The sequence below is a fragment of the Panulirus ornatus genome, chromosome 35 (assembly GCF_036320965.1).
Source record: "Panulirus ornatus isolate Po-2019 chromosome 35, ASM3632096v1, whole genome shotgun sequence".
Taxonomy (NCBI): domain Eukaryota; kingdom Metazoa; phylum Arthropoda; class Malacostraca; order Decapoda; family Palinuridae; genus Panulirus; species Panulirus ornatus.
Window position 1 is genome coordinate 11058619 of NC_092258.1, and position 24883 is coordinate 11083501.

The 24883-nt window shown below is 48.8% G+C and overlaps 1 pseudogene; it reads right to left on the reverse strand.

The window, feature by feature from the left end:
* LOC139760207 (uncharacterized) overlaps positions 1 to 24883 on the reverse strand; it is a 103665-nt pseudogene that overhangs the window by 68941 nt on the left and 9841 nt on the right.

The following is a 24883-nucleotide window of genomic DNA, read 5'->3' on the forward strand; positions in this document are numbered from 1 at the left end:
AACTATATTGACGGTCATCTGTCATACAAGAAGCGTCTTGCCAACACATACATACAACCAGTAATGAATGCTGCTATGTTTAGCACTGAAAATGACGCAGAGCATCGCTCCAGCCTTGTAAACAATTGAAGAATTGCACTTACCCTTGACTGGACGAGCGCTTCTCACTTGAGATGGCTACCATGACCTAAATACAACTATATTGACGGTCATCTGTCATACAAGAAGCGTCTTGCCAACACATACATACAACCAGTAATGAATGCTGCTATGTTTAGCACTGAAAATGACGCAGAGCATCGCTCCTGCCTTGTAAACAATTGAAGAATTGAGAATTGCACTTACCCTTGACTGGACGACCACTACGCTGTCCTCTGTCGTGGCATATCTTTTCAGTACCAACATTCAGATTGGTCTACAAACACGGCGAAAATTGGATTTCATTCTTTTATCCATCAAATCATCGGGATACGTTTTTCTAAGCTTAGAAAATTGAAAATATTTTCAGTTGACTGACGCTTCGTGTCTCTGTACGACACCCATGCTCGCGGTGGACTCATCAGCTGAATTCAATTTGAACATATTACGAAATATCGCCACCACCCAACACAGCACGCAGACCAACCGCTCCACAGAAAACGGGGTTAGTTGTTGATATTGGAGGGGGTGGAGTGGAAGGACGCCCACATCCATCCTCCTGCCACAGTGTCCAACCCCACACTAACGGCTTGCTGCTGCTGCTGCCCACACAACCACCACACTACCACCACCCATGACAGACACTCACCTCTTCTAAAAAGTACCAAAATCACACAAAAAATACTTAAATAAGTACAACAGATGCCAAAAAAGAAACAAAAAACAATGAAGACTTACCTTCTTTGTTCTATTACTTACCTATTATAGTCCGCTTGGCCGGGCACACATAAGCGATCCCCCACAGACATGATATCGGAGGTGTGGTTAAACGACCGTAAGCCAGCGTTCCTGGATGTAAACAAACAAGCTGGGTGAGTTGAGTGATTATGACGTTGCTAACTACCGACCGGTCGTTAGCGATGAGCGACAGTATCGTACAGACGTATTTAGATTTTAAGATACATTCATATAAATTCCTTGTCATACAAACATGAAAAAACTCTCCTTGAATATGATTATAGGAGTTTATATTGTATACACCTATAAGTACTCCCTAAGTGTCTATCACACGTATGTATGATAGACACTGGGGTAGTAGGTATCATACGTGTACGCTAGGGAGTAGGTATAATACGTATAATATACGCTGGAGGAGTAGGTATTATACGTACAATATACGCTGGAGGAGTAGGTATTATACGTATAATATACGCTGGAGGAGTAGGTATTATACGTATAATATACGCTGGAGGAGTAGGTATTATACGTACAATATACGCTGAGGAGTAGGTATTATACGTACAATATACGCTGGAGGAGTAGGTATTATACGTATAATGCACGCTGGAGGAGTAGGTATTATACGCACAATATACGCTGAAGGAGTAGGTATTATACGTATACGCTGGGGAATAGGTATTATACGTACAATATACGCTGGAGGAGTAGGTATTATACGTATAATACACGCTGGAGGAGTAGGTATTATACGTACAATATACGCTGGAGGAGTAGGTATACTGTACGTATAATACCTATTCCCAGCGTGTATTATACGTATAAACGTATAATACACGCTGGAGGAGTAGGTATTATACGTACAATATACGCTGGAGGAGTAGGTATTATACGTACAATATACGCTGAAGGAGTAGGTATTATACGTATAATATACGCTGGAGGAGTAGGTATTATACGTATAATATACGCTGAAGGAGTAGGTATTATACGTATAATATACGCTGGAGGAGTAGGTATTATACGTATAATATACGCTGGAGGAGTAGGTATTATACGTATAATACACGCTGGAGGAGTAGGTATTATACGTAAAATATACGCTGAAGGAGTAGGTATTATACGTACAATATACGCTGGAGTAGGTATTAATCGTATAGTATACGCTGGAGGAGTAGGTATTATACGTATAATACACGCTGGAGGAGTAGGTATTATACGCACAATAGACGCTGGAGGAGTAGGTATTATACGTACAATATACGCTGAGGAGTAGGTATTATACGTACAATATACGCTGGAGCAGGTATTATACGTATAATATACGCTGGAGGAGTAGGTATAATACGTATAATAGACGCTGGAGGAGTAGGTATTATACGTATAATATACGCTGGAGGAGTAGGTATTATACGTATAATATACGCTGGAGGAGTAGGTACTATACGTATAATAGACGCTGGAGGAGTAGGTATTATACGTATAATATACGCTGGAGGAGTAGGTATTATACGTAAAATATACGCTGGAGGAGTAGGTATTATACGTATAATATACGCTGGAGAAGTAGGTATTATACGTATAATAGACGCTGGAGGAGTAGGTATTATACGTATAATATACGCTGGAGGAGTAGGTATTATACGTAAAATATACGCTGGAGGAGTAGGTATTATACGTATAATATACGCTGGAGGAGTAGGTATTATACGTATAATATACGCTGGAGGAGTAGGTATTATACGCACAATATACGCTGAAGGAGTAGGTATTATACGTACAATATACGCTGAGGAGTAGGTATTATACGTATAATATACGCTGAAGGAGTAGGTATTATACGTAAAATATATACCCTGGGGGATTAGGTATTATACGTAAAATATATACCTTGGGGGATTAGGTACTGTACTTATACACTGGGGGAGCAGATGTTAAACATATACACTGGGAGTGTAGTCGTGATATACACTGGGAGGTAAGGTATGATACATACAATATGCATTAGGGGGGTAGATATCATACATATGTATGACATACACTGAGGGAGTAGGTATGACATGCACTGGGGAGCAGAATGCACGTTAAGCTATACACCAATTTGATGAAGGTCAACCCATGTTAATCCAAGGTAACGAAGGACGAAAATAAAAGAAAAAATATGATTGAAGAACCTTAGTCCACTGGTAATCTCGGCAGGTAACAGGTTACCTGGGAGGGAGGGACCTGAGTTGGGGTTTTGACACTGTATTACCAGACCGCCATATCAGGAGGAGACACACGTAGCTGGTGAATCGTAAGACCTGCATCCAGGTATACTGGAGGAGAAGAGGTGGTAGAACAACTTACTCGCAAGGTGTATTAGAGGCGCAGAGAAACGATGGAGAAGGTCCAGAAGAAGGCTGGGAAAAATGTCAAGTGAAATGACACAGAGCTGAGGTATATGTTTGAGGAGATCTGAGGTCCTATAGTTGTCTGGGAACCATGGGAGAGAGAGAGAGAGAGAGAGAGAGAGAGAGAGAGAGAGAGAGAGAGAGAGAGAGAGAGAGAGAGAGAGAGAGAGAGAGAGAGAGAGAGAGAGAGAGAGAGAGAGACTTGATCACCACCTTCAAGTCGACTAAAAACAGCTTTGACAACATATCGACAGCAGTTTTTTTTTTTCAAAATGCTTCAAGGCATGAGAGAAACCAGATGTCACATCAGAACTAAGGTAAGTTCAGTAGATGGGGCCCCACGAGTGTAGAAATTCCCTTCCCGTACAGTACAAACATGTAATCACACACACACACACACACACACACACACACACACACACACACATGGGCCTCCGTGGTGTAGAGGTTAGCGTTTCTGACAATGAGCCAGCAAGGGCCAACCCTCGGTCGGACCCGCCTGGGTTCGAATCCTGGGCGTGACAGTCGGCCTACACCCAACCCAGTCGTTCGTCCTCCTCTCGAAGCTCGTCGATAAGTGGGTACCTGGCTCAGGCAGTGTGTGTGTGTGTGTGTGTGTGTGTGTGTGTGTGTGTGTGTGTGCGCGCGCGCGCATACGTAGCAATAAAGACATGGAACATACATACAAGGTTAAGAGACGGGGACAACACGAGTGTAAAACTCCACAAATAGTCATCACATACACAAGCATATCTTCGCATCACACAGCCAAGCTACAGCACCTGAAATAGTCTGGGGTGAGCGAATGATGTGAAGGGAAAGTGAAAAGATATCAAACAGCTTGAACGGACAGACTTCCCTCTTTTTCTTTCCCCTTGTGTTAATCACCTCTTTAATTATGAAGCGGCTCTACCTGTTAACCAAACATCCCACCACCTTCCGCTTGCAATATTAATCACCCGGCTGACATGCCCTACCTCCCAGCCTACCTTAGCGGCCCCAGCACCCCCCTAAAGGGAGCATATGAATATGAAGTCATCAGACAGCAACGTAGCCACGAGGCAAAGCTCTCACCAACGCTAATTGACTTAACTCAAGAAACTCCGCAAGGAGTTCGACCCCTCGCTAAGTCAGGCTCTTCTGCTTGCTCTTCGCCGCTTTCCTCCAACAGTCAGGGTAAACCCGCTTTGGCTGGAGGACTCCAGATGTCCCCAAATAAAGTCTGATCGAGTCGTGGATCCTTCACAATCTTCAGACGCCCTCCTCCCACTGGCGTACTCTGTGAAAGTGTGTTTTATTTGCCTTCAGGAGACATTACGAGTTCCATAGACCGTCGAGGATATCTGATGGCATTAAGGACCACCTCTGTCTCTCAGTGTCTCGTTTGCTTCCTGGACTTCAATGACTGCGAGGCCTTCCTGTGGCTCCACCACTGACTCAGCTTTCACGTGCCTTGATGAGAGTTTTTCTGTGTTGGATGATCCGTCTCCCGCGGTTGAGGGCCTCTGAATCCAGGTGTGCACTTCGATGTCAAGATATCTCGAGTTCGCATGATTATCTTGGATGATCACGAACTGCAGAGCACTATTATGCTGCATCAACAAGGTTCCGGAAGAAGTAAAAGAACAAGTCTTAAGAACTGATTTTCGACTCGTTGCACACTCGGCTGGGGTCGTCCTGTAGTCCTGTTGTATTAATATTGATCAGTTTGTCTTCCTCGAGAACTGAGGTGAAGGGATTGGGCGCTGGGTGGTGGCTAGCAAGATCGGGCGCCGACGTCGTGTCCCTTCCTTGTATCGCAAGTGACTTGTGGAAACCCTTTACGTTACCGAGGGGATGAAAGACTCTGGAGAAGGGATCAAAGTCACTAAGGAGAGGAGGAAACTTCCGGGACGGGGGATCAGAGCCTCCTGGGAGAGGATCAGAATCGTCAAGGAAGGTACTGGAGCTTCCAGGAAGGGGACCTCAGCCTCCTAAGGAAAGGAATCAGAGCCTCCACGAAGAAATCAGACCAAAACCTCCTGAAGGAGAGCCAGAATCACGGGAAGAGGACCAGAACCTCCTAGATGGGGGAACTAAAGCCTCCGGGAGGGCATTAGACCCTAGGAAGGAGGACCAATAGTCAGGCAGAGCAGAATTTTCAGAGAGACGAAGTAGCCATATTAAACTGGTACTCACGGCTCCATCCAGCAGAGATCTCTTCCAGAACATTCCCAAGCGCCTTTCTCGTCTTCAGCCTAACTAATTTCAAGGGAAAGATATTCCCTACAGATATACTTCTTCATCAGGGTGATCTCCTTTGAGGTCTCCGGTTTGAACTCAATGCCCACAGGTGGCGCTGTTGTCGACGGTCTTACGTGATGTTAGGTAATAACAACAAATCATATTTGAGTTTGAGATCATGGAAGCTCCAGGTTGAACGTCTGAGATCATGGAAGCTCCAGGTCGAACGTCTGAGATCATGGAAGCTCCAGGTCGAACGTTTGAGATCATGGAAGCTCCAGGTCGAACGTTTGAGATCATGGAAGCTCCAGGTCGAACGTCTGAGATCATGGAAGCTCCAGGTCGAACGTCTGAGATCATGGAAGCTCCAGGTCGAACGTCTGAGATCATGGAAGCTCCAGGTCGAACGTCTGAGATCATGGAAGCTCCAGGTCGAACGTCTGAGATCATGGAAGCTCCAGGTCGAACGTCTGAGATCATGGGAGCTCCAGGTCGAACGTTTGAGATCATGGAAGCTCCAGGTCGAACGTTTGAGATCATGGAAGCTCCAGGTCGAACGTCTGAGATCATGGAAGTTCCAGGTCGAACGTTCAAGATCATGGAAGCTCCTGGTCGAACGTCTGAGATCATGGAAGCTCCTGGTCGAACGTCTGAGATCATGGAAGCTCCAGGTCGAACGTTTGAAATAATGGAAGCTCCAGGTCGAACGTTTGAGACCATGGAAGCTCCAGGTCGAACGTTTACTTTATGAGACGTTTCTCCCCCCCCCCTTTTTTTTTTATCAGAGGAGACGATATATTCTGGAACAGATCTATGATCAAACTATTTTGGGTTTATATGACATATGCATCTCCAGAACATTTGACTCGAAGTCTTTTTTTTCTCTGAACGAAAAGAAAAAAAAATATCCACCGGAAATGGAGAATTTGTTTCAGACGCGCTTGTCCATTAATCTTTCACTTTTTTCTTATTTCTTCGTTTTCGAGGTTGTTCTGTGTCAAGGGAGTGCGTGTCAGATAACTACAGGAGACGTGCCTCCCATACCCTGAGACTGGTGTTACCGAACTCCGCCTTTCTCGAGGTTACGCCACCTTGAACGAGGGCGTATCACCAGGTGGGCAGCCTCGTCAAAGAACCCCTCACTCCAAAGAGAGTCTAAATCATTTCCCTGCGACTGGAAGGAGCGCAGCAGCCTTGGGATGCCAGAGCCCTTTGGGAAGATCTTGGGTAACACCAAGATTATCTTCACAGAAATCAGTCCTGTCGTAATTACAAATATAATAAAATTATCAGCAAAATTCCTCAAGATGCTCCCCCCAAAAAAACGTGAAATTCAAGGTGTTTTCTTGCTATCTCCCCCCCTCCTCCACAAATTGTTACTAATGTGGCCACTGTATCCAGTGTTCTTCATGATTGCCTTAATGAATCGCCAGCGACTTTTTGAGAGAGAGAGAGAGAGATATCTCTCGCCCCGACTTGTTCCAACGCTGTGCCAGTGGTCTTGTACGACCAATGAAAGAGAGAGAGAGAGAGAGAGAGAGAGAGAGAGAGAGAGAGAGAGAGAGAGAGAGAGAGAGAGAGAGAGAGAGAGAGAGGGAGGAAGGGAAGGAGGGAAGGAGAGAGAGAGAGAGAGAGAGAGAGAGAGAGAGAGAGAGAGAGAGAGAGAGAGAGAGAGTCATCCTGTCTTTGAGCCCGCAAAAGCCAGTAGCTGTTGTACTGACGCCGGTGTAGACGCACACACACACACACACACACACACACACAAAAGAGGGAAGCAGAAAAAAGAAAAACTGGTCTTAACTGTGTTGTTAAAGAATTGGATGTTATCTCAACCATGTTGTAATTAGAGTTGAGAACTACGGGGGGTTGAGGGGTTTGGGTTGGGGTAGGTTGGGTTGGGGGGGGAGAAAAAATATATATAAAAAGGCCGCCCAGGAAAGTCTGTGGGAGATGTGGTCGAGGGGATGGGAGGCTGATTAAACAAGATGGTTATCCCTTACCCACGGCGCAATGCTTCCTCTTTTTACCTTAATGGTCCGTTATGGAAGAGGGAGGGAGGGAGGGAAAGGAGGGAGGGAAGGGACGGAGGGAGGGAGGGATGGAATGGAGGGAGGGAGGGAAGGGAGGGAGAGAGGGAATGCAGGGAGGGAATAGAGGGAGGGAAGGAATGGAGGGAGTGAGGGAATGGAGGGAGGGAGGGCAGGGCAAGGCCTGTTGCCGCTGGGACCCTACAGGTGCCACCGACTCCAGGTACCGGGTCTGCACGGAAGGGGGACAGAACACAAAGGCCCCGCGAGCTGACGGGGGTGGGTGACAGAACCATCAGCCTACATGAGATGTGCCCGTCCATTACACGACACGCCTCTGTGTGTGTGTGTGTGTGTGTGTGTGTGTGTGTGTGTGTGTGTGTGTGTGTGTGTGTGTGTGTGTGCAACTCAAGGTACGGAAAATAACGTAAATTTCCCGTTTTCCCTGGGTGGTGCCTTTTGAAGTCCGCGGAGGTGACACTCGAAAAACAGTCGAGAAAACACAGCTTTGCTGGATCGTACTTCACGAGTTCTTACGCCGAAGGAGAAAAGAAACACGTCCTGGGGCGGCAGAATACTAGACACCCACGTATTTCCTACGCGTTGTAGAGGGCGAATAAAGAGGGAGCCAGGTGCTGGGAATCCTTCCCTACTGTATTATTACATTCCAAAAGCGAGGGACAGAAGACGTTGCTAACAGAAGGCATTTTTTTTCCCCCTCGAGGGCTCACTCGTCTGTTCCTTGCGCTGCCTCCATGGAGCGAGAAACAGCGTCAGGGTATTTAGAAAAAAGAAAAGAGAAGTATAGGAATGTCGTGAGGCCCACACACAGATGAATATGCGATGAATCATGAGTAACAGGTATGAATGCGAGGCAAGCCTCAGGCTGGTGAGCTAAGAGCAAGAACGCTTCAGGGCTTCATGTGGACGCTTCAGGACTGTGAGTGGACGCTTCAGGGTTGTGAGTAGACGCTTCAGGACTGTGAGTGGACGCTTCAGGGCTGTGAGTGGACGCTTCTGGACTGAGTGGACGCTTCAGGACTGTAAGTGGACGCTGCAGGACTTCATGTGGACGCTTCAGGACTTCATGTGGACGCTTCAGGACTCCGTGTGGACGCTTCAGGGCTTCATGTGGATGCTGCAGGACTTCCTGTGGACGCTTCATGGCTTCATGCGGACGCTTCAGGGCTTCATGTGGACGCTTCAAGGCTTCATGTAGACGCTTCAGGACTTCATGTGGACGCTTCAGGACTGTGAGTGGACGCTACAGGACTGTGAGTGGACGCTACAGGACTGTGAGTGGACGCTACAGGACTGTGAGTGGACGCTACAGGACTCTAAGTAGACGGTACAGGACTCTGAGTAGACGCTACAGGACTCTGAGTAGACGCTACAGGACTCCGAGTAGACGCTACATTCCCCCACAACAGTGAACGCTGGAGATATGTGGCCGAGCAACGAACACGTCAGCAACCGAAGAAAATGAGACACGCTGGGCAGACGCGCTTCGGGGGTGAGGGAAGGCAGGCACGGTGGGACCAGCAGCGGTAGACGACGTGCATCGCTGGTCGAGCATGAGTCCTGCGGTGGCGGGCGTCAGACTCGGGTGGACACACTCCCAAACACGGCGACCCTCCCTCCCTAAACCCCATGAGGAGGTTGGGTTCAGGGTGGGAGAGAGAGAGAGATGATGGAAAGGTTTTTCCACTGGGCGAAAACCAAGCGGCTGCCCAGGTCTTCCGTCTCCCGTGGTGGCGTGCGCGCGCGCCCCACACACACACAAGGCCGGCGGGGGCAAGGGAGAGCATACCTGGGGTCCTCGACGACCACCACCTCACCCACCTCCTCAAGCCCCGTCATCACGCCCGGTGGCAGGCCTCCTCAACTCCCCCTGTACGGACAGAGACATTGTCTCGAGCCCGAGGTAGAGAGAGAGAGAGAGAGAGAGAGAGAGAGAGAGAGAGAGAGAGAGAGAGAGAGAGAGAGAGAGAGAGAGAGACGTCTCACCTTAAAGACGCAATACAGACGCTATTGTTTCCTTCCATGTGGCTACACCTGAATGCCCGAGCGCTCCCCCCGCGACGGTCACCGCCAGACCTGCGTCTCTCTGTGGGTCCCACTGCGGACGAGGCGCCACATGCTCATCCCTGCACACCACACTGACACTCTCTACCTGGCCCTCTATATAGCGCCTCTCTACCTGGTCCTCTATATAGCGCCACTCTACCTGGTTCTCCATAGTGCCAGTCTACCTGGCCCTCTGTAGCGCCACTCCACCTGGCCCTCCACAGCGCCGTGTTGGCAGCTTCCCTCACTACTGTGGCTAATACTCTCCATCCTCCACCACCATGGTGTCGGGTCGGCCTTGTCTGCCACCGTTCTCGATCCGCTCTGCCACCACAATGTATCACACACACACACACACACATACAGGTTCAGGTATAAGGACAATATAATAATCAGCAAGCTGTTCATACCTAAAATAAGGCCAAACTAGAGCATGTTTCTCAAGTCTAGTCACCGCGCCCTGAAGAAGCACAAAGACCTGATAGAGAAGGTCCAGAGGAAGGCAACGAATATGGTACCTGAATTAAGAGAGCTGAGTTACGGGGAAATGTTACATGCTTTAAACCGTCCTACCTTAGAAGAGAGAGGAGTAATAGGTGACCTTGTTCACGACTCTTTAAGTGCTGAAAACAGACTGACGACGTGGTCAGCGAAGAAGCGTTCGAGGGATGTGGGATAAGAATAACCAGGGGACATAACGTGAAATGAAGCAAAAAAAAAAAAAAAATAGAGAAAAAAAGATGTAAAGAAATACTTTTATGGTATAAGAGCAGTGGGTGAGTGGAACCGCATGACTGAGGGTTAGTGCAGACATCATACATGAATTTGAAAAGCTGTATGATGAGAATGTCCAAGAGATGGGGCCCCATCCCTACCCACACAATATAGCACTTCCCAAGCTCCCCTCACCCTCTGCTGGCTACATACTCGCCTCCTCTCTCCAAGACCCTTGCATTCACCTCCCTCATCACCCCAACCACAGACATACCAAACAGCCATGGAGACAGTACACACCCCTGCCGCACACCGACCTTCACCTGGAACCACTCATTCTCCTCTCATCCTACTCGCACATGCTCCTAACCCTGTTGATAAGACCTGTGAGAGTGAGATGGTATGTCTCCCAGTACAACAGGCAGCGTGGGAGGGTATGTCTGCCAGTTTAACAGGCAGCGTGGGAGGGTATGTCTCCCAGTACACCAGGCAGCGTGGGAGGGTATGTCTGCCAGTACAACAGGCAGCGTGGGAGGGTATGTCTCCCAGTACACCAGGCAGCGTGGGAGGGTATGTCTGCCAGTACAACAGGCAGCGTGGGAGGGTATGTCTCCCAGTACAACAGGCAGCGTGGGAGGGTATGTGTCCCAGTCTAACATGGTGGGTTGCTTCATTGTCACCAACATTAGGGATAGACCAATAAAGAAGCACATCATAATTCTTTCAATTGACTTGACCCAGACGAGAAATGTAAACATAATCAAACACGACCATCACCATGGCTTCGCCCCACCCGGGCCGTCCATACCCCAGCTCCCCAGTGTCCTCGATCAACACTGAGTCAGCAAAGTGATCAGCACGGAATATTCGAATATCCTCTCCCATGTCTCCAACAAGACCCGTCTCCAAGCAGGAGACACGAAACCTCCTGCGTCGAAGGAGCTGAAAAACAAAATTCCTTCGGGGGAAGAGAGAGAGAGAGAGAGAGAGAGAGAGAGAGAGCGTGTGTGTGTGTGTGTGTGTGTGTGTGTGTGTGTGTAATAATACCTTTTGCTGGAGCGTGGTTAGCCCCTTTTGTATTCCACACACTGGAAGAGACCAATGGTCACGGAAGGGGCAACATTACGACTGCCATCCTTGTCCCCGGCGCCTCTGTTGCTGTGGCAGCCGCGCTATTCTGATGACGTCTTGCCATATCTTCTCTCCCCTCAACCCCACTTCGTCCTGCTACTACAGAGGGTTCCATCCCGCCTCCGCCGAGGTTCCATTACCGGGAGTGGAGTTCACCTCCGCCTCCCGCTTCTAATTTTTGTGGGATCCCTCCAGAATGCCTGTAGTGCCATTCAGCCCCCGTTAACAGAAGGCAGAGCCTTCCATTTGGCATTAGATCCCCTTTCAGGGCAACAGATGGTCTTCCATCCACCGAGAGGGAAAGTTTCCCACTCTTTTCCTTTTTTTTCCGAAGTCACGCAGCGCCAACCCTGCTCGAGGAACCTTCTACATGCCAGCCCCGTATACCCTCTCTCTCTCTGCGGCCCCAACGCATCCTCGACATGGCCAAGGAAGACCTTGAAAGGCCTCCACTTAACGGGGGATCGATGGCCAATTTGTGGGTCGCGAAACCTAGGTAGCTAGACCCAGTATCACAGAGGGCCTGGCCTGCGGTCGACAGGAACCTGTAACCTGCAGAGACGCAGGTTCTTGTCGCAAAATTAGCCGCCAGAGATGCAAGAATCTACGTGCCTTTGTTGCTGGTGATGATGATGATGATGTCTGGACATCTGAGAGAGAAATCAAGTCCGTCACGTTTTACGATTCTGAAGGTACGAAGGGAAGAACTGGATCTTCTCCACGGATGCAGATCACGTCGTCCGTGCCTGGCGGTGGCGAAGCGCATGCAGCTGGGCTCCAGGGCCTGCAGATGGGGCCCAGAACATGCAGCTTAGAGGGCCTTCGACATGCAACTGGGACGTAGGGCATGCAGCTGGGCTCCAGGGCCTGCAGATGGGGCCCAGAACATGCAGCTTAGAGGGCCTTGGACATGCAGCTGGGATGTAGGGCGTGTATCTGAGGGCCTTGACATGCAGCTCGGGCCTAGGGCATGCAACTAGGGGCCTAAGGCATGCTGCTGGGAGCCTAAGACATGCAGCTGGGGGCCGATGGTATGCAGCTGGGGCCTACGACATGCAACTGGGAGCCTAGGGCATGCAGCTGGGGGAGCCTAGGGCATGCAGCTGGAAAGCCTAGGGCATGCAGCTGGGGGGGCCTAGGGCATGCAGCTGAGGGAGCCTAGAACATGCAGTTAGGGCCTAGGGCATGCAGCTGGGGCCTAAGGCATGCAGCTAGGGGGCCTAGGACACGCAACTGGGGCCCTAGGGCATGCAGCTGGAGGGCCTAGGGAATGCAGCTGGAGGGCCTAGGGCATGCAGCTGGGGGAGCCTAGGGCATGCAGCTGGGGGCCGATGGTATGCAGCTGGAGGGCCTAGGGCATGCAGCTGGAGGGCCTAGGGCATGCAGCTGGGGGAGCCTAGGGCATGCAGCTGGAGGGCCTAGGGCATGCAGCTGGAGGGCCTAAGGCATGCAGCTGGGTCCGATGATGATTTGTGTCACATTAAAGATTCAGTGACATGACCTGATGCGTGTCTGAGAGGCACGCGAGTTAGCCCATCACCCTTACGTAGGTACGACCCCCTGAGCACGAAGGGTCGTACCACTAAGCCGAACGATACGACCCCTCTAGCCGGACGGTACGACCCGTCGATACAGTCACTTCTGATCTCCGACCTGACCGTGAAGGGTCAGATCTAAGGGCACAATAGGTCTTGCCGTCGTGCCTAAGGGTCGCATTGTGAGGGAAGGGATGTGGTAGCCTGGCATGTCTCACGCTGAGGGCGACACATCTCGTGACCCCATCCCTCACACACACACACACACACACACACACACACACCTCATCCGTCACACACGGCCGTAGCGACACCATTCTCGTCACCTCACCCGTCACCCGTCACACACACACACACACACACACACACACACACATGTCTGGGTTGGCACACATCTCGTCACGTCATCTGTTACGCACGGCCATAGCGACACATCTCGTCGACTCACCCGTCACACACACACACACGTCTGGGGTGACACAGCGTCACCTCACCCGTCACACGCACACACACACACACACACACACAAGGGCGCGTCTGGAGAGACACATGAAAATGGGGTAAAAATTTCGAGGATTTCCAACATTAGGAAGAAAATAAGTTAGAACTCAGAGGAGAAGACGATGAGTTCTACCTCCACATGCTTCACCAGAACGCAAGCCAGCCCCTCGCGTTCCCCAGTGCAGGACGCAACGCTGCTGCTCGTGTTCTTAGAACGTGACGCTGGGCCTTCATGTTCGTCTGTTATGTAAAAAAGGAAAAGAAAAATAGGGAGCATTTCACTAGGCTGAATACGTCGTCCATCTCAAACCTTTTGTGAGAAATTTTGATTTTTCTTTTTTTCATTGAGATGTGAGTACTTGAGCAGGGACCTGGACCTGGCGTAGCTACAGGTATATATATCACAATCACTGGACCCTTGCCTTTGGTGACCTGGCCCTTGCCTTTGGTGACCTGGCCCTTGCCTTTGGTGACCCGGCCCTTGCCTTTGGTGACCCGGCCTTTGCCTTTGGTGACCCGGCCCTTGCCTTTGGTGACCTGGCCCTTGCCTTTGGTGACCCGGCCCTTGCCTTTGTTGACCCGGCCTTTGCCTTTGGTGACCCGGCCCTTGCCTTTGGTGACCCGGCCTTTGCCTTTGGTGACCCGGCCCTTGCCTTTGGTGACTCGGCCTTTGCCTTTGGTGACCCGGCCCTTGCCTTTGGTGACTCGGCCTTTGCCTTTGGTGACCCGGCCCTTGCCTTTGGTGACTCTGACTTTGCCTTAGGTGACCTGGCCCTTGCCTTTGGTGACTCGGCCCTTGCCTTTGGTGACCCGACCCTTGTCTTTGGTGACCCGGCCCTTGCCTTTGGTGACCCGGCCCTTGCCTTTGGTGACCCGACCCTTGTCTTTGGTGACCCGGCCTTTGCCTTTGGTGACTCGACCCTTGCCTTTGGTCACATTTCATCCTTAACCTTTCCGCCTGCCCCTCAATATATATATATATATATATATATATATATATATATATATATATATATATATATATATATATATATATATATACTATCCCTGGGGATAGGGGAGAAAGAATACTTCCCACGTATTCCCTGCGTGTCGCACAAGGCGACTTAAGGGAGGGAGCGGGTGATTGGAAATCCTCCTCTCTCGTTTTTGATTTTCCAAAAGGAGGAACAGAGAAGGGGGCCAAGTGAGGATTTCTCTCAAAGGCTCAGTCCTCTGTTCTTAATGCTACCTCGCTAATGCGGGAGATGGCAAATAGTATGAAAAAAAAGAGAAAATATATATATATATATATATATATATATATATATATATATATATATATATATATATATATATATATATATATATATTTTTTTTTTTTTTTTTTTTTTTTTTTTTTTTTTTGTCGCTGTCTCCCGCGTTTGCGAGGTAGCGCAAGGAAACAGACGAAAGAAATGGCCCAACCCCCCCCCCCCATACACATGTACATACACACGTCCACACACGCAAATATACATACCTACACAGCTTTCCATGGTTTACCCCAGACGCTTCACATGCCTTGATTCAATCCACTGACAGCACGTCAAACCCTGTATACCACATCGCTCCAATTCACTCTATTCCTTGCCCTCCTTTCACCCTCCTGCATGTTCAGGCCCCGATCACACAAAATCTTTTTCACTCCATCTTTCCACCTCCAATTTGGTCTCCCTCTTCTCCTCGTTCCCTCCACCTCCGACACATATATCCTCTTGGTCAATCTTTCCTCACTCATTCTCTCCATGTGACCAAACCATTTCAAAACACCCTCTTCTGCTCTCTCAACCACGCTCTTTTTATTTCCACACATCTCTCTTACCCTTACGTTACTTACTCGATCAAACCACCTCACACCACACATTGTCCTCAAACATCTCATTTCCAGCACATCCATCCTCCTGCGCACAACTCTATCCATAGCCCACGCCTCGCAACCATACAACATTGTTGGAACCACTATTCCTTCAAACATACCCATTTTTGCTTTCCGAGATAATGTTCTCGACTTCCACACATTTTTCAAGGCTCCCAAAATTTTCGCCCCCTCCCCCACCCTATGATCCATATATATATATATATATATATGGATCCATATATATATATATATATATGATCCATATATATATATATATATATATATATATATATATATATATATATATATATATATATATATATATATTTTTTTTTTTTTTTTTTTTTAAACTATTCGCCATTTCCCGCGTTAGCGAGGTAGCATTAAGAACAGAGGACTGGACCTTTGAGGGAATACCCTCACCTGGCCCAATTCTCTGTTCCTTCTTTTGGAAAATTAAAAAAAAAAAAACGAGAGGGGAGGATTTCCAGCCCCCCGCTCCCTCCCCTTTTAGTCGCCTTCTACGACACGCAGGGAATACGTGGGAAGTATTCTTAATCCCCTATCCCCAGGGATAATATATATATATATATATATATATATATATATACACACACATATATAAATAGATTTTTATCGAAGATGTAAGGCATGTATATGAGTAAGAAGAGAGGAAAGTGAGTGGTTCCCAGTGAATGTCAGTTTGCAGCAGGGGTGCGTGATGTTTCCATGGCTGTTTAATTTGTTTATGGATGGAGTTGTTAGGGAGGCGAATGCAAGAGTTTTGGAAAGAGGGGCAAGTATGCAGTTTGTTGTGGATAAGAGGGCTTGGGATGTGAGTCAGTTGTTGTTTGCTGATGATATAGCGCTGGTGGCTGATTCAGGTGAGAAACTGCAGAAGTTGGTGACTGAGTTTGGTAAAGTGTGTGAAAGAAGAAAGCTGAGAGTAAATGTGAATAACAGCAAGGTTATTAGGTTAAGTAGGGTTGAGGGACAAGCAAATTGGGAGGTAAGTTTGAATGGAGAAAAACTGGAGGTAGTGAGGCATTTTAGATATCTGGGAATGGATTTGGCAGTAGATGGAACCATGGAAGCAGAAGTGAGTCACATGGTGGGGGAAGGGGTAAAGGCTCTGGGAGCGTTGAAGAATGTGTGGAAGGTGAGAACGTTATCTCAGAGAGCAAAAATGGGTATGTTTGAAGGAATAGTGGTTCTAACAATGATATATGGTTGTAAGTCATGGGCTATGTATAGCATTGTGCAGAGGAGGGTGGATGTGTTGGAAGTGAGGTGTTTGAGGACAATTTGTGGTGTGAGGTGGTTAGATTGAGTAAATAATGAAAGGGTAAGAGAGATTGTGGTAATAAAAAGAGTGGTTGAGAAAGCAGAAGAGGGTGCACTGAAACGGTTTGGTCACATGGAGAGAACGAATATAACTATTCACTACTAGGCAACCCGGGAATCGAACCCAGGTCCTCAGCGTGCCAGCTTTCCTGTGTAAAACAATTTTCTTTGTTTCTATACGTCTATATTAGCACTGTGGCCAACCAACCAAAGACATGAGGTGTCATGAGGTGGTGGTGACTACTGCTCATGAACCTCATGACTCGATCTTATGAGTTTACTCACTACATTCATGACGTTAAGACAACGAGGAGGCCACCTTCAGTTATATGGTCAGGAGATGTGATACCCACTTGGGTCTCTCCTGGTGGAGCGTGTGACCACCACATTGTACTCTCCTCCCTCTCCACCTCCCTAGCTGATCACCACGACGCTCCCCATCTCCCTAGCTGATAACCACGACCCTCCCCATCTCCATCTGACCCTCCCCACCTTCCCAGCTGATACCCATTTCCCTCCCCCATCTCCCCAACTGATAACCACGACCCTCCCCATCTCCATCTGACCCTCCCCACCTTCCCAGCTGATACCCATTTCCCTCCCCCATCTCCCCAGCTAATAACCATGACCCTCCCCATCTCCATCTGACCCTCCCCACCTTCCCAGCTGATACTCATTTCCCTCCCCATCTCCCCAGCTGATAACCACGAACCTCCCCATCTCCATCTGACCCTCCCCACCTTCCCAGCTGATACCCATTTCCCTCCCCATCTCCCCAGCTGATAACCACGAACCTCCCCATCTCCATCTGACCCTCCCCACCTTCCCAGCTGATACCCATTTCCCTCCCCATCTCCCCAACTGATAACCACTACCCTCCCCATCTCCATCTGACCCTCCCCACCTTCCCAGCTGATACCCATTTCCCTCCCCCATCTCCCCAACTGATAACCACGACCCTCCCCATCTCCATCTGACCTTCCCAACCTTCCCAGCTGATACCCATTTCCCTCCCCATCTCCCCAGCTGATAACCACTACCCTCCCCATCTCCATCTGACCTTCCCAACCTTCCCAGCTGATACCCATTTCCCTCCCCATCTCCCCAGCTAATAACCACTACTTCTCCCCATCTCCTCAGCTGACGCTCTCCGCCCTCCCCATCTCCCCCAGCTGGTGCCCATCATCCTTCCCCCAAGTACTTCTCAGCAGCGCCTCCCGCCAGGCGAACGTCGGCCAGCTGTGAAGTTAACTCTGGACACCAGGGAAGCGTCACAACCCTGCCTGTAGGACACCAAGGATGGGGTCCACAACCTTGCCTGTAGGACACCAGGGATGGGGCCATAACCATGCCTGTAGGACTGAAGGGATGGGGTCCATAACCATGCCTGTAGGACACCAGGGATGGGGCCACAACCATGCCTGTAGGACTGAAGGGATGGGGCCATAACCTTGCCTGTAGGACACCAGGGATGGGGCCACAACCTTGTCTGTAAGACATCAGGGATGAGGTCCACAACCTGGCTGTAGGACACCAGTGATGCGGTCCACAACCTGGCTGTAGGACACCAGGGATGGGCTACAACCTAACCTGTAGGACACCAGGGATGGGCCATAACCCTGCCCGTAGGACACCAGGGATGAGGTCCACAACCTGGCTGTAGGACACCAGGGATGGGGTCCACAACCTTGCTTGTAAGACACCGAGGATGGGGTCCACAACCTCCACAACCCTGGATGTGGAAGGTAGGAGGTACTAAGAGGGTATAGGGATGGTACAGAAGGGGGAACGTGAATGTTGGAGGAGGAGAAGGGCATGAATGTTGAAGGAGGAGGATGGTATGAATGTTGCGAGGTGGAGGACATGGACGTTCAAGACCATGGGAAGGGCAGACAGTTGACGACCTGACTGCCTATCACAAGGTGTTACTACTCGAGGATAAGGAATAGGATCCTACATTCCTTAAAGAGGACAAGATCGAGCAGGACAGTAAAGCAGAAGGCTCTTCCCAACCCTACATTCTCTCTCTCTCTCTCTCTCTCTCTCTCTCTCTCTCTCTCTCTCTCTCTCTCTCTCTCTCTCTCTCTCTCTCCCCACCCAAAGCAAGGAACTCAAAAGACACACCATGTAACACCGAGGAAAAGACACCAACAAGGGAGTCTTCTGGGAAAGGATGAGTGTAGGAAAGTCTTTGCATCAGATGTCAACCATCAGGTAAACTGGGGGTCAGTGTACTAGATCTTCTTATCTGATAAAAGTCAAGATAACGAAGTATGTGCCTCATACACGGGCATTTCTGACCAGTGGGGTGGTTATCAATCTATCCTCGAAAGGAAATCAACTCAATATCATTTTGTTCTTTTCCTAATATTTTTACCTGAAACTGAAATACGATTTTTGGGTGGGTAATCTAAGAAGCATTTGCTATTTCCTTTGTTCTTTTAAATTGATGCCACTTTCGTGGGCTCCTAATCTACTGGCACCTCTCACCTCATGTAGTGATTTAATGAGGACATCTAATGAGAATATCTTTGATGATTGGAATACCTATTTGGTAAGTTTACATCCGGCAACACTGTTAGAGAGAGAGATTGTCAGGGCCAGATCACTGGTGTAAACATATCATCTAGACATTCAATCAAGTCATTGCTCTTAGGATGGTGTACCTTAATTATTTTCTATTCTATCCTTAACATATGTGTCTAGCCAGTGGCGTAGTTGGGAAGATATCTAAAAAAAAATAAACGCCGACTCGAAACACATCTTTAATATTTAATCTGGATCATGCGATTCAAGAAAGCAATCCATTATCAAACGTACGAGTCTGTCTTCCCTTGATTCACCAGTTCAAGATTCACAGTTTAGGCTAACGTCTGGATGAGGAAGAGCGCAAAAGGTGGATGGGTAAATACAGAGGAAGTAGGGTGTGTGACGCTGCCGGGAGCGAGGGAGGGAGGGAGGGACGAAGGAGGAATGGGAGAGTGACCCCTCAGCGCCTCAGGGTGAGCGACGAAGAGAGGTATGAGACGCCTCAGGGAGAGGAAGATGAGAGGAAAACGACACAGGATACGTCTCAGAAGGTCAAGGGCTTCGGTGATGACGAGTTGCAGGAGAAAAGAATAGTTTGCTAGCTCCTAGAATCATAATCACAAAAATGCAAAATATACAAGATTCTTATATATATATATATATATATATATATATATATATATATATATATATATATATATATATATATATATATATATATATATATACATAAATGCAAAGGTGAGTAATGTGGCAGTTTAGGGTATAATTGGTGTATTCAGTGTTGTAAATGGAAATGGTGAGGAGCTTGTAGATTTGTGTTCTGAAAAAGGACTGGTGATTGGATACACCTGGTTTAAAAACAGAGATATACATAAGTATACGTATGTAAGGCGGAGAGATGGCCAGAGAGCATTATTGGATTACGTGTTAATTGATAGGCGTGTGAAAGAGAGACTTTTGGATGTTAATGTGCTGAGAGGGGCAACTGGAGGGATGTCTGATCACTATCTTGTGTAGGCGAAGGTGAAGATATGTAGAAGTTTTCAGAAAAGAAGAGAGAATGTTGGGGTGAAGAGAGTGGTGAGAGTAAGTGAGCTTGGGAAGGAGACTTGTGTAAAGAAGTACCAGGAGAGATTGAGTGCAGAATGGAAAAAGGTGAGAGCAAATGACGTAAGGGGAGTGGGGGAGGAATGGAATGTATTTAGGGAATCAGTGATGGCTTGCGCAAAAAAATGCCTGTGGCATGAGAAAGGTGGGAGGTTGGTAGATTAGAAAGGGTAGTGAGTGGTGAGATGAGGAAGTAAGATTTTCAGTGAAAGAGAAGAGAGAGAGGCATTTGGACGATTTTTGCAGGGAAATAATGCAAATGAGTGGGAGATGTATAAAAAAAACTGAGGCAAGAAGTCAAGAGAAAGGTGCAAGAGGTGAAAAAGAGGGCGAATGAGAGTTGGGGTGAGAGAGTATCATTAAATTTTAGGGAGAATAAAAAGACGTTTAGGAAGGAGGTAAATAAAGTGCGTAAGACAAGAGAACAAATGGGAACATCGGTGAAGGGGGCTAATGGGGAGGTAATAACAAGGAGTGGTGAAGTGAGAGGGAGATGGAGTGAGTATTTTGAAGGTTTGTTGAATGTGTTAGATGATAAGAACGGCAGATATAGGGTGTTTTGGTCGAGGTGGTGTGCGAAGTGAGAGGGTCCGGGAGAATGATTTGGTAAACAGAGAAGAGGCAGAGAAAGCCGGCAAGGCGGCGGGTTTGGATGGTACTCCAGTGGAATTTATTAAAAAAGTGGGTGAATGTGTTGTTGACTGGTCGATGAGGATATTCAGTGCATGTATGGTTCATGGTGAAGTGCCTGAGGATTGGCGGAATGCATGCATAGTGCCATTACACAAAGGCAAAAGGGATAAAGGTGAGTGTTCAAATTACAGAGGTATAAGTTTGTTGAGTATTCCTGGGAAATTATATGGGAGGGTATTGATTGAGAGGGTGAAGGCATGTACAGAGCATCAGATTGGGGAAGAGCAGTGTGGTTTCAGAAGTGGTAGAGGATGTGTGGATCAGGTGTTTGCTTTGAAGAATGAATGTGAGAAATACTTAAAAAACAGATGCATTTGTATGTAGCAGTTATGAATCTGGAGAAGGCATATGATAAAGTTGAAAGATATGCACTGTGGAAGGTATTAAGACTATATGGTGTGAAAGGTAAGTTGCTAGAAGCAGTGAAAAGTTTTTATCGAGGATGTAAGGCATGTGTACAGGCAGGAAGAGAGGAAAGTGACTGGTTCCCAGTGAATATCGGTTTGCGGCAGGGGTGCGTGATGTCTCCATGGTCGTTTAATTTGTTATTGGATGGGGTTGGGGTTGTTAGGGAGGTGAATGCAAGAGTTTTGGAGAGAAGGGCAAGTATGCAGTCTGTTGTGGATGAGAGGGTTTGGTGAGTCAGTTGTTCTCTGATGATACAGCGCTGGTGGCTGATTCGGGTGAGAAACTACAGAAGCTGGTGACTGAGTTCGGGAAAGTGTGTGAAAGAAGAAAGCTGAGAGTAAATGTGAATAAGAGCAAGGTTATTAGGTTCAGTAGAGTTGAGGGACAAGTAAATTGGGAGGTAAGTTTGAATGGAGAAAAACTGGAGGATGTGAAGTATTTTAGATATCTGAGAGTGGATATGGCAGCGGATGGAACCATGGAAGTGGAAGTGAGTCAGAGTGGGGGAGGGGGCGAAGGTTCCGGGAGTGTTGAAGAATGTGTGGAAGGCGAGAACGTTATCTTGGAGAGCAAAAATGGGTATGTTTGAAGGAATAGTGGTTCCAACAACGTTATATGGTTGTGAGGCATGAACTATAGACAGGATTGTGCGGAGGAGGGTGAATGTGTTGGAAATGAGATGTTTGAGGACAATATGTGATGTGAGGTGGTTTGATCGAGTAAGTAATGTAAGGGTAAGAGAGATGTGTGGTAATAAAAAGAGTGTGGTTGAGAGAGCAGAAGGTGTATTGAAATGGTTTGGTCACATGGAGAGAATGAGTGAGGAAAGATTGACAAAGAGGATATATGTGTCAGAGGTGGAGGGAACGAAGAGAAGTGGGAGACCAAATTGGAGGTGGAAGGATGTAGAAAAAGATTTTGAGCGATCGGGGCCTGAACATAAAGGAGTGTGAAAGGCGTGCAAGGAATAGAGTGAATTGGAACGATGTGGTCTAACGGGGTCGACGTGCTGTCAATGGATTGATACAGGGCATGTGAAGCGTCTGGGGTAAACCATGGGAAGTTTTGTGAGGCCTGGATGTGGAAAGGGAGCTGTGGTGTCGGTGCATTACACATGACAGCTAGGGACTGTGTGAACGAAAGTGGCCTTTGTTGTCTTTTCCTAGCGCTACCTCGCGCACATGCGGGGGGAGGGGGTTGCCATTTCATGTGTGGCGGGGTGGCGGCGAGAATGGATGAAGGCAGCATGTATGAGTACGTACATGTGTATGTGTGTATATGTCTGTGTATGTATATGTATACATACGTTGAAATGTATAAGTATGTATATGTGCGTGTGTGGGCGTTTATGCATGTACATGTGTATGGGTTGGGCCATTCTTTCGTCTGTTTCCTTGCGCTACCTCGTTGGCACGGGAGACGGCGGCAAAAAACTATCATTGGGAGTACAGTCTCATCAAAGAACGTCGCACAAAGGAGTCTATATGTTTTTCCCCTGCTTCTGGATGCAGCTCAGCCTTGGGCCGCACGATCCATTACAAAGGTCTTGGAGGAATTATCAATTAATAAGTGAATAACGCTGGACAGCGAGCGCGAACGAGAGCAGGTGGCGAGGGAACTGTAGGTAAAGAGATGAAGTGGAGAAGGAAGAGAACTTTGAAGGCTGGGGAGAAATGCCAGAGAGACGTGAGTTGAATGATTGGCTCAGAAGACCTTGTGTGCGTGTGTGTGTGTGTGTGTGTGTGTGTGTGAGAGAGAGAGAGAGAGAGAGAGAGAGAGAGAGAGAGAGAGAGAGAGAGAGAGAGAGAGAGAGAGAGAGAGAGAGAAGAGAAGAGAAGAGAAGAGAAGAGAAGGGAAGGGAAGGGAAGGGAAGGGAAGGGAAGGGAAGGGAAGGGAAGAGAAGAGAAGAGAAGAGAAGAGAAGAGAAGAGAAGAGAAGAGAGAGAGAGAGAGAGAGAGAGAGAGAGAGAGAGAGAGAGAGAGAGAGAGAGAGAGAGAGAGAGGAAGAGAAGAGAGAGAGAGAGAGAGAGAGGATAGGAGGGGTTGAGGGGGGAAGGACATGGCCAACGGAGGGGGGTGTGCTGAGGGGAGGGTCTCCTCATCCCTTCCTCCTCCCTCTGGACGGTGATCGAGGGAGCCATATTCAACCTATTCTTTTTTCCCTATGACAATCAGGGGGCGGGTGTGTGGAGTGAACAGCGAGACTCATCAAAAATAGATTACCCTGTGGATCGCTCCTGGCTTCCTCGAACGTCGCTCTATTACCGCCAGAGCCTGAGTGACAGGCAGGTAGGGAGTGACAGGGTGGCAGCCTACCTGGGAGTGACAGGGTAGAAGCCTACATGGGAGTGACAGGGAGGCAGAGTCCCTGGGAGTGACAGGGAGGCAGCCTACCTGGGAGTGACAGGTAGGCAGCCTACCTGGGAGTGACAGGGAGGCAGCCTACCTGGGAGTGACAGGGAGGCAGCCTACCTGGGAGTGACAGGTAGGCAGCCTACCTGGGAGTGACAGGTAGGCACCCTACCTGGGAGTGACAGGGTGACAGCCTCTCTGAGAGTGACAGGGTAGAAGCCTACATGGGAGTGACAGGGAGGCAGCCTGCCTGGGAGTGACAGGGAGGCAGCCTACCTGGGAGTGACAGGGAGGCAGCCTGCCTGGGAGTGACAGGGAGGCAGCCTACCTGGGAGTGACAGGGAGGCAGCCTACCTGGGAGTGACAGGGAGGCAGCCTGCCTGGGAGTGACAGGGAGGCAGCCTACCTGGGAGTGACAGGGAGGCAGCCTGCCTGGGAGTGACAGGGAGGCAGCCTACCTGGGAGTGACAGGAAGGCACCCTACCTGGGAGTGACAGGTAGGCAGCCTACCTGGGAGTGACAGGTAGGCAGCGTCCCTGGGAGTGACAGGGTGACAGCCTCTCTGAGAGTGACAGAGAGGCAGCCTACCTGGGAGTGACAGGGTGACAGCCTCTCTGAGAGTGACAGGGTAGAAGCCTACATGGGAGTGACAGGGTGACAGCCTCTCTGAGAGTGACAGGGAGGCAGCCTACCTGGGAGTGACAGGGAGGCAGCCTGCCTGGGAGTGACAGGGAGGCAGCCTGCCTGGGAGCGGTGCAGTCACGTCCAGCATAGGGAGGGAGCTCGCCTATAAAAAAGGGAGCGTTTGAAGTCATCAGAAAAGTTCGGACAAGACACAGCGAAGGGAAACAGACTTTACAGCGGCCCATTCCCGAGTGGCTGACGGCCACACAGTGATCAGGTAACGCAGCGGCCGGGCCACACAGTGATCACGTAACGCAGCGGCCGGGCCACACAGTGATCAGGTAACGCAGCGGCCGGGCCACACAGTGATCAGGTAACGCAGCGGCCGGGCCACACAGTGATCAGGTAACGCAGCGGCCCGGCCACACAGTGATCAGGTAACGCAGCGGCCCGGCCACACAGTGATCTGGTAACGCAG